Source organism: Equus asinus, chromosome 6, assembly GCF_041296235.1.
Source record: "Equus asinus isolate D_3611 breed Donkey chromosome 6, EquAss-T2T_v2, whole genome shotgun sequence".
Classification (NCBI taxonomy): Eukaryota; Metazoa; Chordata; class Mammalia; order Perissodactyla; family Equidae; genus Equus; species Equus asinus.
In genome coordinates, this window is record NC_091795.1 from 92,109,057 (window position 1) to 92,129,356 (window position 20,300).

The following is a 20,300-nucleotide window of genomic DNA, read 5'->3' on the forward strand; positions in this document are numbered from 1 at the left end:
TGTACGTTACCAGTTAGGTAAATATATTGGTATATGGCGTATTATTTACTATGTATAGTATAGGATACTGTAGTATACTATAGTATACTATATAGTAATTTTGTATATATAAATATAAATATATAGGTGTACTTTTTTTAAATTAAAACTATTTCTGATGAACTACCTAATTTGGACACTTATGTTGTCAAATTATAGTAGATAATGAAAAAATTATTCTCTATTCCTTTGATCTGTCAATATGATTGCTTCAAGAGTTGAGCAGGTATTTTTGTCAGATTGTTTCCCAAGTCATGTCCTTATTTAAAAATTAATCCATTAATGGGGCCAAGCTGGTGGCGCAGCAGTTAAGTTCGCACGTTCCACTTTGGCCACCTAGGGTTCACCAGTTCAGATCCTGGGTGCAGACGTGGCATAGCTTATCAAGCCACGCTGTGGGAGGCATCCCACATATGAAATGGAGGAAGGTGAGCACGGATGTTAGCTTAGGGCCAGTCTTCCTCAGCAAAAAGGGGAGGATTGGCAGCAGTTGTTAGCTCAGGGCTAATCTTCCTCAAAAAAAACACACTAATCCATTAATGTCACTAGCCTGGTCACCTGCCACCTGTTCAGAATTCAGCTCCTGAACCTCTGAGGATGTCCTCTCCGGAACTATACCAGAAAGGGAAAATCTCTTTCAGTCTATCACATACAGAATAATCCATTTTAGACACTGTTTTTTATCAGATCTTCAGGAAGTGCTAGACTGAATCTCTCAACCCAGGCAACAGAGTGGATATGCACTAGTCTTTTGTTTGCTCTGAGAAAACCCGTTCTGTGCTACTAGTTTTATTTATACACATTCTCATTCTAACTTGGTTGTGTTCTAATCTTTAAATGATGTGTTAACTCCTTGAAGGTCTCAGTGGTGATAAATTTAAACCAGAATTAACTAAATGCATTATTTGAAAGAGTACGCTATTGTCAAACAGCAAGCATGCAGCTTTAGTGTGTGATTCTTCAGAAGTCAGTTTGCACAGGAATGCTTGCTTGAGAGCATCGGCCTGCTTAGTGAATGCGCCCTGACTCAAGATGGGATAGTGCTGGCCCTTCCTCTGCAGCCCTTTGAAGATCAGTTTTGGGCATCATGGGCAGAGTCAAGGGCCTAAGCAGTTTCCTTTATAACCCACTAGCCATCCAGACAACCCCTATACTTGTCCCTGGGCCTTCCAATGCTGTGTGACCCACCTCTGTCTGTGAGAGTGTAGCCGGTGACCCACCTCTACGTTGCCTTTGGAACTCTGGAAGGAGTGCTTTACAGACAGCCATTTCCAGACTTCTAATTGTAAAAACATTGTCATAGGAAAGCAGTGAAGAATACTAGGCAGAGTTGGGGCTTTCGAGACACCTAGACACACCTGGGTTAGAATCCCACCTTCTTCGGGGATCTGGGCCCCTCAGCCTCTTGGAGCCATTCTTTACTCACCTGTGGCGATGACTATCTGATCACGATTCTCAGAAGGCAATTCCAAAGGGTTTCCCCAAATTGCCAGACCACAAAATTCACCTGGAAAGTCCACCCTGGACTGGAATCTTCTTCAGAAAACTATATTCTTTAAAAGCAAATTTGGGAAACAGGAAGATAACACACAAACGGGAAACGTTAAACAAATTTGGAAAATATGTACTTTTTTCACAAAACATTTAAAATGATCAACGTTCAAAGACTAATAATGTCTAAAAATGACAAAGATGTTTTTGATCCAATCATCCATGTAGGCTTTTTAAAAGCCCTGAACATAACCAGTGTTGTTAATTCTTTTGTTGTCCATTCTGATATCTGACATATCCTCATTCCGTTGGAAACATTTAAGCCATCCAAGCTTTAAGGCATTGAGCAGAGTCCCTGCAATCCTATTTATTACTGGCACTGCATTTTTACTCACCTAAATCATTTCATTGACTCCCCTGAATCAAACTCACTGGAAATGTCAAAAATATTCATAAATCTGGAAAATGTCATAAATTAATCTGTCTGACTAACTCCTGACAAAGCATACTTATTCCTACTCCTGTGATATCCAATTATCTCTGAAGGAGAACTAATAGCTTTTGAAACATATTTGCCCATCAAAAAATCATTAAGGTGAAAACATTAGCATGGATGTGATAAATACGCTTCCCAACTGGAGATTCCCAGCTTAACCAGAACTAAATCTAAAGGTCACAAATATTTTGTAAAATGGCAGATTTTCCTTCTAATAAATCCCCGTGGAGTTTCTGCCCCATGAATTCCCAATGTCCCACTACCCCCACCTCATGAGCATTAAGTCCATTCCCTTGATTTAGGGTTAGGGTTGTCATGAGCCCTCTTGAACTTTATAGTCCTGGTTCTTATATCTGGCACACCCAGCCAACCTCACCGAGGGCGGTTGAGCTTACCAGTCTCCACGCTCTTGCACTTTCCACCTTGCATGATCTTTCTTCACTTTCGATCACCAAAATTTTAACCCTTCTTCAAAGACAACTACAAGGCATTTCTTACGTTTCAACTGTGCCCAGCCTCCCTGAGCCCAGAATTGATCACGTTCATCTGTGCACATCTATAACATTCCCTCTGTCTCTCTCACAGGAGAACTCCCATGCTCTGGTCTATGTTCGACTCAGTGGGTGAAATGCCCATCCAGACGTGAGCTTCCTGTGGCCTGGATGCAGCACTGTGCATCTCCTTGTCTTTCACTGCACCAAACCCTGCATCAGCTGAAGAACACTGAAGAGCAGCACAACAACTTTTGTTGTTGTTAATTAAAATCACCGATAAAAATATATTTTAAAATTATTGAGCTGTTTCAACCAGGCAGAGAACATCTCAGTCAGTTTGGTTTTACATTGGCTGGAATCAGTCCCAGCCACTGTGGGAATGTTATTTTCAAGTGTAAATACCTGGAAATATCCTGTTCTTCATTTCTTTCTCTTCCTCATAGCAGAATAGTCTCTTTCCTCCCCTCCCATTTACTGAACTACATATTTAAGGCCATTCTTGAATCTTTGCAGTTTCACAGATTCATTGGATGAGCTTCCTTTGAGGGGTGTTTTCCAGAACAAAATCTATTGTTGGTGGCCTTGGAGTTACAGGAAAATTTTGAGAGGGATCACCAGGTGGCGCCAGAGCCACATTACAATGCAGCCAGAAGGCTACTCCCAGGATCCCGGTGTTTGGACTCAAGCCCCTGATGGGGTTGTGATTGCTCTCTAGATCTTCTTCTGTCCAGGCTGGTTCTGCAAATCATCTTGATCTTATCTATTCCTCATTACACCATACCTGCTCAATTTCAGAAGGCAGAAAGAGGATTACCTTTCACCCGCTGCAGGAGCTGTTTCCCACTGGGGTGAAACAAGAGTTTCAGGTTTGCTAGCCAAGAAGCATTTATCAAAAGCCAGCTGCATGCTTGGCTCTGTTCTGTCTTTTGATTTAAAATTTCACATTTTGCTGTTGGGAAGGAATGTGGAGTTCTTCTCCCTGTCAGTATCCCCAACCCCTATTTAATAGGCTCAGAGAGGGGAGGTTACCCGACTTAGATCATTGAGGGTTAATAGCAGCCCCTATATTAAAGGCAGTTTCCCCACTTCCACTAGTGCCTCCTTACTGTTCAATGTTACTCCAGACCAGCCAGAGTATAAGTAGCTTGCACATACAGATCAGGGCTGGTCCTCCAGGGCTCAGCATAGGCAAAGCCTTTGAAGGTGCACCAAAAAATGTGCCAATGGACTGAGGAGCAAACGGGCTCTATTTCCCTTTTATTCTGACATAAAAGGGTAATGATTTTGATCCAGAAGTTCCAAAATTGTATTTTCCTTGAGGATATCTTGAATTTTAAACTCAAACCTAAATTTTACAGAAAGTCAAAATGAAACTTCCAAAATTTAACTAATTACCTCTTGGAAATCACACTTGAGTGTTTATTTGTGTCTTTAGCAAGTTATGGGTATGGTGAATATCAGAAGTGGCACGAGACATTTAATTTTTACAGGAGCGAAAAATATTTTTAACAGCATAATAAAGCTATTAAATGCGAAGATTCATTCATTTATTCACAAGTTGCACGTCAGGTGCCTTCTATGTGACAAGCATTGCTTTAGTTTCAGGGATGAAGCAGAGAGCAGAAAGAAAGACCCTCTGCCTTCACAAATTCATGTGCCGATGGAAGGAGACAGCCAATCAACAAGTAAAACACTATAGTATGTCAGATAGCTGTAAGTGCTCTGGAGAAGACACAAAGGAGGGAAGGAATTCAGGAAGTACTTGAAAGGGAGGCGGGGTATTCTATTCTAAACAGCTGGACAAGGAAAGATTTCAGAGATACAAAGAGTATATGTATAGGGCATTCCAGGCAAAAGGAACAGCAAGCGCCAACTATCTGAGAGAGGGGCATGCCTGACATATTGGAGAAGAGGAAGGAAGCCAGTGTTTCTGGAAAGGTGTGAGCCAAGGAGGAGAGTGCTGGCAGAGGAAGCCAGAGATTATTGCTTCAGCTCTCTTTTTTTTTGCAAAACCAAGGAAGGGAGACTTTGTTTTAGTCTCAACCTCAGGTTAAACTTTTATGAAATAATTCATGGTTTTCCTTTTGCTACTGGGGAAAGTACATAAAATGTCTAGGTTATGAATCAAGCTTCAAGACTTGGTAACAGGAAAAAACTGTCATCTGAGAACCGCTAAAGATTGATTAATATCGAAATAATTTCCAACTCAGACTGGAAATTCCACCTATCTACTGGAGCTGACAACCAAAATTGATGACCCAGGCCAAGTTAATCATAACAAATGAAAATGTTGAAGCACCTATAATTAATTACTAGCTAAACGAGATTCTCATCTTTGCTAAAGATAGCCCCTGAATATATCAAGTCATCCATCTTTCAGCTTCTCATACTCAATTCATAATTTCATTTTCCTGCTGATTCTCCTTAGAACCTGCCATGTGTCTCACACAGACAATGATTTTTTTCCCTTTTGGTTTTTAAGAGTATTATATGTCAGATAAATGCAATTACAGGAAATTATGAGTCCTGATAATGAAAGTCATTCTCTCTGGCTAAGAAGAACTGGTATTTATAGATAATTTTGAAATATATGATATCTTTCCCACATTTTACGTTCCAAACTTTCCTCAAAAAACTGTGAATTAGGTATCTTTATCATCATTATTATGATACATATTTTACATGTGAGAAATAGTGGTCAAACTGCTTATGAAGCTTTTCAATCCTCTCCTCCCATCAGACTGCCTATTGTTGCAATTTGTTTGGGACTTTTGTGACCAGCTTGGTCTCATTAACTATTTTAAATCCAGCAAAGAGTTCTGTCAGCCACATAATAAGGACAAATAAACGTCTGTTGGATTGAATCGAGTTGCTCTCCGTGGGACGTTCTCCTCTCATTACTTGTTACCCTCCACACTCTTGTTCTTCCCTCAGAACCCAGCTAAAATGCCATTCATTCTGAGAGACTTCCTTGGAAATTCTTCCTTCTTCAACACAATTAGCCCCTCCATCCTCTCTGCTACCTCTGTACTCTGTACATCCACTAGAGCAAAATTCTTTGTAACTAGAACTTCCAATTCTATTTAGCTCAACAAATACTCACTGAGAAAAGGTATTAAGAAGAGTCAGCCACCACAAGCGCACAGCTAACATCATTCTCAACTGGTGAAAAGCTAAATCTTTTCCTCTAAGATAGTGATAAGAGAAGGATGCTCACCCTCGTCACTTGTATTCTACATGGTACTGAAAGCCCTAGCTAGAGGAATTAGGCAAGAAAAAGAAAAAAAGGCATCCAAATTGAAAAGGAAGAAATGAAATTATCTCTATTTGATGATGACATGATATTACATATAGAAAACCCTAAAGACTCCACCAAAAAACTGTTAGAACTAACAAACAAATTCAGAAAAGTTGTATATATACAATGTTAGATTATTCACCCTTTAAAAAGAAGGAGATCCTGCCATTTGCAACAACATGAATGAAACTGGAGGGTGTTATGTTAAGTGAAATAAGCCAAAAAGAGAAAGACAAATACTGCATGTCATCACTTACATGTGGAATCTAAAAATAAGAGTCAAACTCATAGAAACAGAGAATAGAATGATGGTTACCAGGGCCTGGGGCTGGGGTGGGAACAATAGGAAGAGACCTGGTAAAAAGGTACAAACTTTCAGTTACCAAATGAATAAATCTAAAGATTTAATGTATAATATGGTGACTATAGTTGATAACACTGTATTGTATAATCGAAAGTTCTTAAGAGTAGAACTTATGTTGTTCTCACAATAAAAAATGGTAAACATGAGAAGTGATGATTAGTTAATTAATTGAATGCTGGCAATCCTTTCACAATGTATACTTACGCAAATCATCACATTGTGGACTTTAAATATATTACAATTTTGTTTGTCAATTATACCTTAATAAAGCTAAAAGAAAGACTCATAGAAGAAAAAAAAAGTCATCTATCACCTTAGAAGCCTACTAGAAAATATCAAAATATGGCAAAAAAAAAAAATAGTGTGTGCTAGACCCTGTAAGAATTACAGAGATGGAAGGGGGCGGAAGAGCGCAGAAGTGGCCAATGGAAAGACAGAAAAAATAGCCTCTGCTCTCAAGGAGCTTGCAGTCTAACATGAGCAACGTGTTAGTTAAAGCAAGTACAAAAATGGAAGAAATAAGTGGTAAGTGCATAAAAGGAGGTAGAAAGATATTCTATCAAAATTCAAAGGAAGGGTAGATTAAATCTGGTTGGTGAACTCAAGGAGCTATTGATGGAGGAAAGAGTATTTTGGATATGTTCTGAAAAAAGAAAAGTCATCAGTATACAAAGATGTATCTGGAGAGCTGGGGGATGGGATGTGGGTAAGGCAAGTCAGGTCCAGGGAACAGGAAGAGCAAAGTATGGTGATGAGATAGGTAATATGGGGCTAGGATGAAAACAGAGTTTGACACCGAGGAAGAGAAAATGTCGAAGGAGTCGTATTGGAAATGTGGTTTGCAACATCATCTGGCCATGTTCCCCCTAATTAAGGAATCATCTGTTTTGAAGTCAAGGAAGGGGATAACCAGGACTGCAAACAAATATTGTGGAAAGACAGAGAAGAAACTGGTGTTGTAGAGATTGATTGAATCAAACTTCTGCAGGAGGCAGCCCACCGCTGGTGGGGAAATGGAGCTGATTGGGCAAGCACTGCAATAGAATCCTAGTCCTTCCACTTACTGTGTGAGCCTGAACAACGTCTCTGAGTCTGTCCCTGCATCTGTGTGATGGAAATATTCACCCTTGCTTTGCAGTTATTCATTTTCTCAAGTGCTGATCTTCATAACAGTCTAGCAGAAGGAGAATCATTACAGTCAGTTTTACAAATGAAATAGAGTTGTCTTGGGCACATTGACTAGAGGTCCCACAATTTAATCTCCTCCGTATGCCCTTGTGTTTATTCACACGAAGAGAATCAATTTGAGATTCCCAAAGTCCCTTGAACGAAGTGTCACACTTTGCTTAGAGGGAACCCACACTTGACTGCCAACTCCCTGAGCTCCAATCTCTTTCTGGATATGTGGTTTTCTTCATTCTACCAAGGACCTGGATTACGCAGGCACTCAACACATAACTGACGATTTGCATGGATATGAAACAGATATCAACATAAAGCAAATATAAATATAAGGCTGTCTATGTTTACAATTATATAATTATAATGTTCCATGTTTGTAGAGTTTCTAAAAACTTTCACATGTTACAGTTGTCGAATGCATCCAAGTTCTGGAGTTGGCAGCTACTTTCTACATGGGAACTCGGTCAAGTTCTTCTGCTACCTCCCTCATAGGTTTCTTATGAGATTTAAATAATGAACGTTTGCAGGGTTCAGAGCACACTGTCTGTTATGGAGTAAGTGCTCGTCAAATGTTATTATAGTTATCAGTAGCACCATCACTGTTATCATTATTATTTTCTCTTCCTAGTAGCCTGGTGGGGTAGCCAGGGCAAATGTGATTGTCCCAGTTTTACAGAGGGGCGATCTCTAAGACGGCTCAGGGGAGATAAATGGCTGAGTTTCACAGATCTGCAATAAGAATTTAGCTCTTTTACCTCCTAATACAGTGGTCTTTCTTTGGCCATCATGTCTCAGCATATCCATGTTAGAAAATTCTTCCAGTTGGGAAAAAGTTTGGCAGAAAGAAAAGTTAATGAGCTGAATCATTTAGACGGACAGATTGGAAAAATATTGTTGTTCCTTTTACATGTTCTGTTTTTGCCAGAAATCAAGTAGGTGGGGTTTTTGAAGAGTAACCAGTTAGATAAATATGATGGTTTCAAATAATCAAGTTTAGAGTCATACCAGTTACGTTTAAAGTTTGAAGGAAAAAATCAGAAAATTCAGGCTTGATCCTGAACTCATTGAGCTTGGCTCACTACCAAATTTCTCTCATCAAAAGTAATGACTCTAAAGGGTTATAAATAACATAACCCTATATCATGAAGCATAAATTATTCCAGGAAAAGTCTGACATTTAAGTCACTTTCTCAAAATCTTGAGAGTTTACTAAGACTACAAAGTCCAATTCAGATCCCAGTAGCCTAAGGAAAAAATTAAACTGTTGAAGCAGCAATTGAGGGCTAATCTCCTCACAATCTGCACAATTTTGTCTGCTCAGAAGTCACTCTCTCTTTTTTTAACCCTTTTCTGCAACTCGCACTAGTCTTCATAAGGGAAATCAGGTCGCACCAGCCATGTTCTAGATTAATGAGATAAAAATCCTGACGATGAGTGCATGAAAGTAAAACTAAGATAAACTAGTATCCGCTACTGATAAATATTTAACAGATGTGGTCCAAATCCCTCTGCCAGCTGGAGGAAAGTAAAACGTTCTATTTCACAGTTCGGATATAATTATTGGCCGCATTTCTCCAAGCAAAGACAGTGACATTGGCTCATTCCCCAGGAGAATTTTCTTCTGATTTTGACCCTGGGATTTGCTTTTCTTTAACAGATTGCAGCAATATACCCTTCACCTGACCCAGTTTATTCATTCAAAAAATACCTGGAGCCAAAACCATGTATGAAAAGCAGAAATGGAAGAGGGTGGCACAAGCTGTGTTTATATACCCACCAAAAGATTACAGCGAAACACGTATATTCCAGTCACCACGGAATGCACCTGTCTGTGCCTCAACAGCAGACCAGATTTGTCTGGCAAATGATCATTTGATCCAGGTAGTTCACGCAGGAGTTAGAAGAACATTTACCCAGACCCTGATAATCAGCTTTTCGGACAACTTCACAGACAGTTATCATTATTCCAAGTATTATGCACTTTTCACTTCTTCAACAGACTGTGTGCAAAGAACTTTCCTAAACATCACCACTGAGACTCCTTCCAGTAACGACTGACTCATCATTTGGATTCCCAAGCAGCTGTTGTATAATGTGAGCAGGATGTTTTGACCATGTTCCTTGACCTGACCATTTTGACCTCAAGGATGTTTTGGTCCAAGAATGCATTCCAGAGCTTAGGTGGGTAACACACCACAACTATATTCATTTCCTATTTCTGCCCTTTTCCCTTGTAATCATTATCCTAACATTGTTAGCAGAATATTTTTTTCCCCTAAAACACTAATCTGATCATCTCATTCCTCTGCTTAAAAGCTATCCATCACTGACTTCCTATCACCACCAAAAAAGCAACACCACATTCTGATCCCACTTGACCCGCTTTTTCTCCTCTCCAGCTCTTCTCCTTTCATAATCGCCCCCTGGTCACGAAGCACACCCTGCATGAATCATATATTAATTGATGGTTTTCTCCTGCCCAAGCCCCTCCCGCACAAATTGTTTTCAAGTCTCATTCTTTCCCAACAAAAAGCATCCTTCACAATCCACGTCAAGTCTTTCTGCATGTAGGAAGCATTTTCTGACAACTCCAGGCCTCTAATCCCCCTGCCTCTAAACACATGGCACATATATTTTGTCTCAAACATTCTAGGCATTTTCTTACTATTTAATTTATACTTTTATTCATGAGTACATACCCATCTTACCAATAATTGAGAGTCAAGCTTATGCTTTGTTTTGATCATACAGGGCAACATGGTTGGGAACCTGATGCACTATTGATTAGGAGGGCAGGAGGACCCTATCAGACTTCGTCCCTCATCATTGATTGCCTGTGTCAAAGTTGCGTAGCCCACCAAAGAGAATAGAAAAGTTTGTCAGATAGAGAAGGACTTGTCAACCAAGAGTGTGCACATAGGTTTAGTCTCCAGCTAGAAGCTCCGAATTCCATATCATCTGAATCTTCTCAAACAGCCTGCCCTGCGACCTGCCATACAGACAGAAGATGTTGGTTTGACTTAAGGAATTCTAAGGAAAGAGAAGACCTAGAGAGAAATACACAGCTGATAAAATAGACATTCCCGGTGCCATCTGCCTTTTTAGGGAACAAGTTCAATCAAGTACTAGCTCATAGTGAGAATATGCACATGATGATTTAATAAAAGGTTTTATGAATAATTTTATTGTAATTTGAATGTCAATAAATCTGTGATCTGGATAGTCATTTGTCTGCTTGTTTGTTTATAATATCAATGATTATTTATTGAGTATTGCACTGTGCCTGAAGACACATAGGGAGGGTAATCCTATCCATGCTCTTGAGGAATGCCCTGTAAACATCTTAGAGAGAGAACAGCTGAAGCTCAGCAAGGTCAAGCAACTGGCCACTGGCCAAAAACTGGTTGGCCTGGACTCCAGTCAAGGTCCTCTGATTCCATCACAGCCCTCCCTGCACTCTTCAGGCCATTCACGGCCTACTTTCAGGAAGTGACTCTGCTCCTTCTGGGTTTCTTAAATCCGGTCTGGAGGGCTGGCAAGCATAGTATAAAGATGCAAGGTAGGCAAATATGCCCTATTTGCTATATGACTTGGAGGAGACAAGGAGAGTAAACATTCTGAGTTGGGAGGAACCCTGTAGCTAAAGCAGCTTTCCAAAGAGAGTTCCTGGTCACAGAGAGCATCAGCATATTTATTCCCCCTAGTTTACATTTCAAAATGCTTCTTTCCGCTGGCACTCAGTGCTCAGTAAGACCTCACAGTTTCTCTGGGATGTGGGCCAATTTGATTACCTCTTTTTTCCATGCTTGGAAGCTGCTATGTAATAATCCTTTTAACCTCTGCAAAGCCAGGAAAAATGTGACAGCAAAGGCAATATTAATACTTGAGAACATTTTTCACATTTTAGATTTTAGGCCTTATTATGTATTTACAGAGAAGAACACAGAACTCTGTCACTTACAGTTGGTGTTATCTCATCAGCTCGGAGCTCTGAACAGCTCCTTTCCCACTCCCAACAGAAACCAGGGAATCCTTAGGAAAGTGGCCTTGGACTTGATGGCAAGATCTCAGATGCTCTTTCCAGCTCTGCTGTCCCGTTCCCAAGATTATGTTTTCATCTTTAATATTCTTAAGAATCTCTCTGACGTTTTTAATTAGTTTTTATCTCTCCTCCCAGCCACTTCTGATTAATGCCTTGATAGAATGATCAATATGGTTTCAATTTCTTTTTGGTCCTTGAAACCAGCCTTAAAATTTCCTTGGTCCCAATGCTTTTAGGCTTTCCATGAGTTTTCCCACCACCATGCTCAGGCCAGGTCCCAAATTCCCCAGCTTAATTCCCATCCTCACAGATGTGTCATCTTCTACAGGGTGTGCTGCTCTGGTGAGAATCCCTCTTTGACTGGAGTCCAGGCCAACCCCAGCTTAACTCAGCTCAGTAAGTTCTAAGAGGAGAGTTTAGACAGGCACAGAGGAGAAAAATGAGCTGCGTCAGACTAATGGATTTACTGCAAAATTCTATTGTTCTCTTTTTTCCTTTGATAGACTAAGCATTTTAGTTGTTTATTTTTTGATAAATGTGGTAGAAGTTGCTGGGTTTTCACAAACATATTTCCTTTTACCCCTGAACTCATTGCTAGACATTCGCCAGCCTTCCTTACCGTTACATATGACCATGTTTGAAACTTATTTCTGACCAAGGAAAATGTAGATGAGAGTGACATACACCACTTTTAGGCTTGCATCATAAGAACTTCCTGCAAACGGTCCCTCATCTCTCTCCCTGGTCCACTGGTGCTTGTAACTCCATTATCCTAAGGGATAGTGGACAAATTAAGTAGAGATACCTAGATGGGTCCCTGAACAACCATTGGGAAACCACCACTGAAAACTTTATTGGAATTTGTGTGACTGAAAAATAAGCACCTATAACGTGAAGCTACTGATGTGTGGGGTTTATTTGTTTCAAAAGCCTATTTTACCTCAGCTATTATAGAAATCACTGCCTTGGGATTGGCTTACTGGTTGGTTTTCGGGTGGCAATAAAAAAAGAAATTAGGCCAGAAGAGTGAAGAGCTTTATTTTGCTGTGGCAAAATATTTGGGAAACTATTGCCTTCAATTTTAGAAGTCAGCCACTTGATTCTCTAGCTCTGAAGGAAGTAGTTGGAAGAAGTCAGAATAATTGCATGTCAGATTTTGTTGATTTGATTTAGCACAGTATTACAAGAAAGAGAGGAGTCCAGGCAAGAATAGACTAATTTTCAAACAGATGTCCACAACAATTGAGAAAATCCAGAGATACCAATGTCAACACAAATAATCCATAACCAACCTATAAATCAAAATTGGGGTGAGTTTATTATGAGCCAGAGTGAGGATTACAACCCGGGAAGGCCTTAGAAGGTGTTCCAGAGAAGCATGGGTTTCAGTACAGTCTTAGATCTTTTTAGAACACAGAACATACATTAAACACACCCAAGATACATTTTCATGAACATTTCAAAGACGTATTCAGTTGCAAATTAGCAGGTCAACATGACCCTGAAGTCAGCAAAGGGACTAATCTGGGCGTTACCAATAAGGCCTTACCAATAGGGCGTAGGCGGGGAAGTCTGCATTCTCATCTTAAGAGAGTGCATTCTGTACTTCACTGGGCAAGCAGATGTACAATGTATGTTTGATGGGCCATAAGTCAGGCTTTTTAGGTCAAGGCGAACCCGTTTTGAACCTGAATAGTTACCCCATATACCCCAATATGTGAAAATCTCTTCTCATCGGGTTCTACAAAGTTAGAAAAGCAAGCTGTTGCTGGATCCCAAATAGCAACACATAAGGTTGAAATGATTTTTAGTGACTAAAGCCCAGTAAGCATTCTCAGTTGAACTGAAGAGCTCAAATCTGAGGCAGCCGTTCATGAATGATGTGACCTTCCCAGTATTGTTTCATAGAGCGTAGAGCTGATCCCCAGTGAGAAGAACAGGAAGAGGCTGAAAAAACAAAAGAATGAGAATTATGTCCAAGAAAGGGCCTTCACTGTGGTTATAAGGACACAGAACCACTTAGAAGAAAATTGATCACAAGTCTACAAAATTTTTGCGAGAAATGAATTTTCAAAGAATTCACAGGTGGTGACTGAAAAAGCCCTTGGCTGTTCAAGCTTTAAATAAACTCTGGGCATGAAAGTTGCAAGGAGAGGAGAGAGGCTAAGAAATCTGATCAACACACAAGAAGAGTGCACTCCCCAATCTCATTTCAGCTGTGACCAGGGAGGATAACAGACAAGGAAGAACCTCCCCCAAGAGCCAGCAGCAACACTAGACTTTTGTTTTTAAAAAAAGGAACTTCCTGGGGCTGGCCTGGTGGCGCAGCAGTTAAGTCTACTTGCTCCGCTTCAGTGGCCCAGGGTTTGGATCCTGGCTGCAGACCTACATACTGCTTATCAAGTCATGCTATGGCAGGCGTCCTACATATAAAATGGAGGAGGAAGGGCACTGATGTTAGCTCAGGGCCAATCTGCCTCAGCAAAAATTAAAAAAAAAAAAAAAAGAGGAGTATTGGCAGCGCATGTTAGTGCAGAGCTAATCTTCCTCAAAAAAAAAGGAACTTCCTATCCTGCCAGGACAGAGAAACCTCTGTTCAGCAAGAACCACAACTGCTGAGAATCAAGATCTCTCACATTCTTACCTTTTCCGGTAAGAGTATATAATGTTTTTACCCTGCCTCTTTTCTACCATTGTGTGCTGTGTGCACGTTGAAAGTGGATAGGAGACATTTGGGCTTCTTTAGACGGTAGGTGTCTAGACTACAAGGAACTGCGTCAAGATGTGATGGATAGAGTGGCTAATCACCCAGAAATCCTGGATTTTGAAGTGGATGCAGCAACTGGATATAACTTCAGGTTATCTTCCTCAGGTAGAAGCTGAATTTGTTCCCTATATGAGAAGAAGAAGAAGAAACTGATAGTTGGTGACAATTTCCTCTTCTTTCTTGGAAGAAGGAAGTTCTCATTAACTGGAGAGTTAATAAAACTCATTTCCCAGCTTTACAGATGTGTCACGTGGTTAAGTTCTAGGCAATGTTACTACTTCTAGGACTGAACCATAAAAACTTAGATACTTCTGAACATAAATTAATCTCTCCATTTCCCATAATCATATGGTAACGTATTTATATCTGTATCTACCTATTTCTCTCTTCACAGAACTGTGAGTGTAATAAATTCTAAGATAGAAATAGCAGTATATACAGCAGAAGTGACTGTCACAGATTTAAGAGGCCAGAGAAAGCATTAAGAATATTTACATCTAAACTAAGAATTGAAAGAAGAGAAGCTAGCTGGGCATCAGGAACACACACAAGATACTATCCAAGCAAATAGAATAGCATTAGGGAGACCCAGAGGCACAAAAATCCTGTGTAGCAGACAATGCGAATCTCCAATCAATATACCTTCAGTCCTTGTAATTTTGGTGGCCTAAAATGCTTCTTCAAGCATCTACACCTGTGTCTCTTTCCCCGAGGCTATCTCTGGTTGCTGGAACCTGCTCTGCCCATGTGCAGAAGGCTGGAAGCGTCAAGGAACTAACATCCCTGCTTCTGCAGGATTTGGTGCATGGATACCCCAGTTCTCTTGCCTCTGAGGTCTGTTAACTCTAACGCTCATGTTCTATCCTGGATCCCAGAGCTCCACAGTCAGATGAAGCTTTCATAAACAACAGTGGCAACATGCTTGATAATCCAACCACTACTGGCTGCCTTTCCTTCACTGTCTCACTTCCCAGTTTGCCTACTGCTGTTTCCTGAGGTTGGCGTTCCCAATTAAAACACATGCATGTGAATCCTTGTCTCGGGGTCTGTTTTGGGGGGAACCCAAAGTATGACATCATGCCATAATTGAGGAAATAAAAGAAGTTCAGATTGATTGAAACATGCAATATAAGCAAGAGAAATTATGAGACCGTGTATGGAAAGGTAATGTCCAGTTTGTGCAAACATTATATACTTTATCTGAAAGGTATTTAAATATCATTAAATGGTTTATTAAACAAGAGGAATATAGTTAGCTATTAGATTTGTGGTTAGAAAAAGAAACACTAGGAAAGCAAGAGAAAAATGGGTTGGTTTGGGGAGAGAGAGGGCAAAACCAGAAGAAGGGAGATAAATTTGGAGGTTTTTAAAGTAACCAGGGTTAAAATTAATAATAATAATTTGAACTTTGATAATGGAAAAGTGAATGGGGGAGGTAAAGGGGCTTGAGAGAGATTTAGGTTAAGGTAGATTCAAATGAGACTGATTAAATTGACAGATTTGATAGACTAAAAAGAGCAAGAAAGAGGATTAAAACAAATAAAATTCCTTGCGAGCTGGTTTGAGAAACTGGATGGATGGTGACAGCATTTTCTGAAGTAGGAAACGTAACAGGAGAAGCAGGTTACTCAAAACTAACCAAAAGGAAGTAAAAAACGTTCTGCTTAGGGCATGCTGAATTTGAGGCACCAATCAGATACATAAATAGACACATCCAGTAATCAGGAAAATTTATGGATCATAAATTCAGGAAAATGATGAGAGTTGGAGCTATAGATTTGAGAATCATTTAAATGTGGATGTTAACAGAAGTGGTAAGAATGATGGAATCCAGTGAAAGTTTGCTGTGCAGTAATTCTCACCAGAAGAGCACATCCCCTAGAGGGTGACAAAAAAATTGAATGTTTTTTTTTTCTTCCTCTTGTCACAATGATGAGAAGAGAACTGTTTTATTTTTTTAGAGGACAAAGGTCAAATATGAAAGCTATCTTGCTAGAGAGTACTGTAGGTGAAATATTATTTACAATTATTTAGCTTATGATTTAACTCATTTTTTATCTGAATACAAGATTTATTTTGTAAATGTTTTATGTGCATTGCATTTTCCAGAAATGAAACTATCTGTATTAGGGAATATTTTATCTAGTTTTCTTTGGATATTTACAAAGAGCTGTACGCTATTTTGGAATATCATGTTACTAATGGCAATACTGGCTATGATATTTAAGTGACCAATACAATACACCTATGTCAATTTGAAATTTTAGCTGTTGTAAGCACAAACATGACAGATTTGAAACTACTTTCAATAGATTTAGAAACATTAAAATTTATTTCATATTATCACATATACACACAAACACACACATATAATTTGTGTGTAGCAGAGTAAGAAATCTATGTTGGGAAATTCCTACATTAATTTTTCTTTATATCTGAGTTTCCGATTGTATTCAGTTTGAATATGTTGCTCTGCATGGGGATTTCACTCATGGCTTCTCTGCAGCCTCCTGCGTTGCCGTTTCTTTTTCCAAGCCATTCCTTATCACGCTCTATTAAATCCTATTAAAGGATATTTGTCTCCAAGTCATTTTGAGTAATGCCTTGAACTGAATTTCAAGATAAGCAATATGTTTTCTGTGATATTTTATCACTTCATTCCATGCCATAACTAACGACGGGAATTATTTCAGCATTAAATATCAGATATCCTCATTTTATCTTATTAGATGGTCTGTAATTCATATTGCTATGTTATTTCTACTGAGATTAGGCTATTTCTCTTTTTATTCATATGAGTGACAGATTAGTCTAGTTTGTATTTATTTATCTTAACATTGTTTTTAACCTAATGTCCAGCCATACATCTAAGTTTTCATTTTCTATGCTTCTTAACCATTATGTTTTCTCATCCTCTTAATTCGACTAAATTCAGACATTTCATTATTGCCACACAGACTCTAACATCTTAATCCACTTTTTCACATGTATCAGTTTCCTTTTTTTCAAAATCTTAACTGATCAAACTACATATCTTGTGTTTCAATGAATACATTTATACATACAAATATATTTTTTAAAAATCTAGGCATTAAGAAATAAAATTCGTTTTCAGTGGCGCAGATATTTTGTAAAATGCAGTTCTCTCGGTAATTTTCAGGAGGCCATACTTGCATATTTAAGTCTTCACTTTTCTGGAAGTCTTGTTGTTATCTGAACAAATGAGTAATGACAACCCTAAAATAGACTGAAAATAAAAATATTATCACAATGAAATTGAGTTTTCTAGGTCACCGTTCAAAGAGATAATTGTATTCCATTGAATCAAATCTCATATTCTAAATGTCATTTCCCCAAAAACCCAATTTCTCTTCTCTCTTTTGAGCACTGGGTCTTTCCACTTTCAAAATCATGGGAATACTGTGAATTTAGGGGTATCCCCATTTTATCCCCTTTGTAGTGATTTCCCAAAGTGCATGGCCTGCTGTTAGGCAAGTAGTAATCAACAGTCAGTCCTAACTCTTTCGTAGTGAAATGGGAGCAAATAAGTATAATTATAAAGCTACTGTACGAATCTCGACAGTTGGCACAAAAAAACAGAGTGGTCTCATCCAAGCTGGAGACTAGGAAGGAAAGGTTTTCACAGTGGAGATGGAGTTAGATTTGAGCCTTGAAAGTCAATATCCTAGTCGAATGGTTGAGTGTACATGGTTGGTGGTACCATTTAGCAAAGCAAGGAATACACAAAAAGAAGCAGATTTAGATGTAGTATGAAATATTATCTTAATATTACATTAGTCAGTATTTGATTGAAGAAAATAGAATCCACACTATCTAGTTAAAGAAAAATGAGGTTTAATAAAGTTTCTTGCAAAGTTCCTAGAAGGGCTGAAGAAGCTGGCTCTAAGCTGAGGCATCATAGGACAACTACCTACGTGAGAAAAAGACTTTTTACACTGCTTCTCTGGAAACGCTACACGTTACTGAATCAAAAATTTCCGTTGATCTTACTCTTCTACTCATGCAACCACAGACCAGCTCCGCTGGAAGGAAATTGGAATAGTGGGAGCCATTTCTCAATCTCAGTCACATTTTAATTTTGAATATGTTGCTTGAAGTACTTGTGGGACACCCTTGTGGAGATGCCCAGCAAGCACTGGATATACAGGTCTGAAGTTCACGGACAAAAAGCAAGAGATCTGGTGTTAGCTGAAACTCTGAAAATATATGTCATCCAAAAAGAGTGTGAGACCCAACAAGGGCTCCGAATAACTCTCTGTGACACTAATTATAGATAGATAGATAGATATCTCTTCATTTTAGGAAGAGCCAAGAACATTAGGAACCCTAAGTTGCCACGGACCAATTAGAGCATCTATTTCAACTTTTGTCTAATTGAATTTGTTAGCTTCCTGGCTAAATTAATGAATAATTGCATTGAACTTAATATCTCCTAAAACCACCCATGTCATTGTCAGACAACTCTGTGCAAAACTGTGTTAGATTCATCCAAAATCATTCTCCCCATAACTCCCACCAATTCCTTCTTTTTCTGCACTCTGGAGCCTCACAGAATGTGTTGGTGCCCCATTTCCTTCAAAGGCCTATCAAATTTTGTAGGGAATTGATGATATTGTGAGCCTCCTCTTTGGATCACAAGCCGTAAATTATTTTGAATGCTTGGCAAATATTTCTGTAAAGAGACGGGAAGAATCTTAGAGGATTCTGCTTCCTGCTCTTCCGTGGGTCCCCAGGGCTTTGAAGAGATTCACAAAGCTTGATCACCACCACCACCACACTGGCTTCATGGCATCCACCCCTTGCACCCACCCAAGGCATCTCACTGACCCCCTCCCTCCCTCTGAGGTGGCTGGCCAGGTAACACCTCTGTTCACCTTGGTGAATGAGTCATGCCACAGACTCATCTGTTCCTGTCCTTCATGGGTCTCTGAAAAAAATTGTTGCATTTTCTCCCCTCCATTTTCTCATCTGACATGTCTGCTTTCCTAGACAATGGCAGCAGACCTAGAGAAAATCTGACGCCTGTAAGAGAGTGACCTCAGAGCCAGATGAACACAAAGAAATAGATCTTGTGATTGCATGTTGAGGCTATAATTTTGAATTTTAAACTATGGCTAACAGAGACCAGGCAAACCTAAACTTCTGGTGCTAACAGTCCACACAGAAAGAAAAGGAAGCTTGAAAGATCTAGAAAGTGAACTGATTAGATCACATTTCATTAAAAGGAATTGTTTTGCAAAGGCAATTCTGTAGCACGGTAAAGCTAACAATTTTTAATCTATTATGTAATATATATACTGTGCCAGATCTTTCATTTACTGACTTTATTTAATATCTAACAGTAAGGCAGCTGCTATTCTCTCTTTATCAGAGAAAACTAAAGCTTAGAGATGTTTGGTAACATTGTCTGCATATTAATTAACTCATCCATTAATTCAAACAGTGCTCTTTATGATAAAGCAGTTGAAAAGCATGGCAGGGGCCAAGATGAACGTCCTTTTTGGTCTGTTCTATTACTCAGTAGATTCATATGACCAGGTTTGGTTTCCAACCTTAGAATTCTGAGGATGCTCTAACTTTGTATTTTCTTTTGCTTTATTTTCTCCAGGTCAGAAAAGAGCTTTCCCTTGTCATTGCATCTATAAATCCCTATCCAAAAGATCTCTCACAGATCACGTCACACCTGGCAGATTTTGGTTCTCGGCTGATCTTCCTCCAAATTCAGCTCACATGGACTGTGGGGCTTTAGTGTCAGGTAGGAGCCTAGAGGAAGATGTGATTGTTTTTAACAATTTCTGAGATAAACCACATCCCTCCTACCTGGAGTGGGGAGGGGTTGGGATGTATTAAGTGCCAGGTGACTTACCTGTTAAGACGATTAGGACCTTTTTTAGGAAACTTAGGTTACTTTCTCACTGCTATTGGCTGCTTGTTTATTGACTTAAAGAATATTATGATTTCAAGAGCTCTGAAGTCCAGAAAGCTTGACCCATTTCCTGTCACTGTTTTTCATTTTACAGATGAAAAAATTGAGACCCAGAATGATGGAAGGATGGGGTGCCTTTTCCAAAGCCATAGAGCAAATTAGTAAAAGGAAATGGGCCAT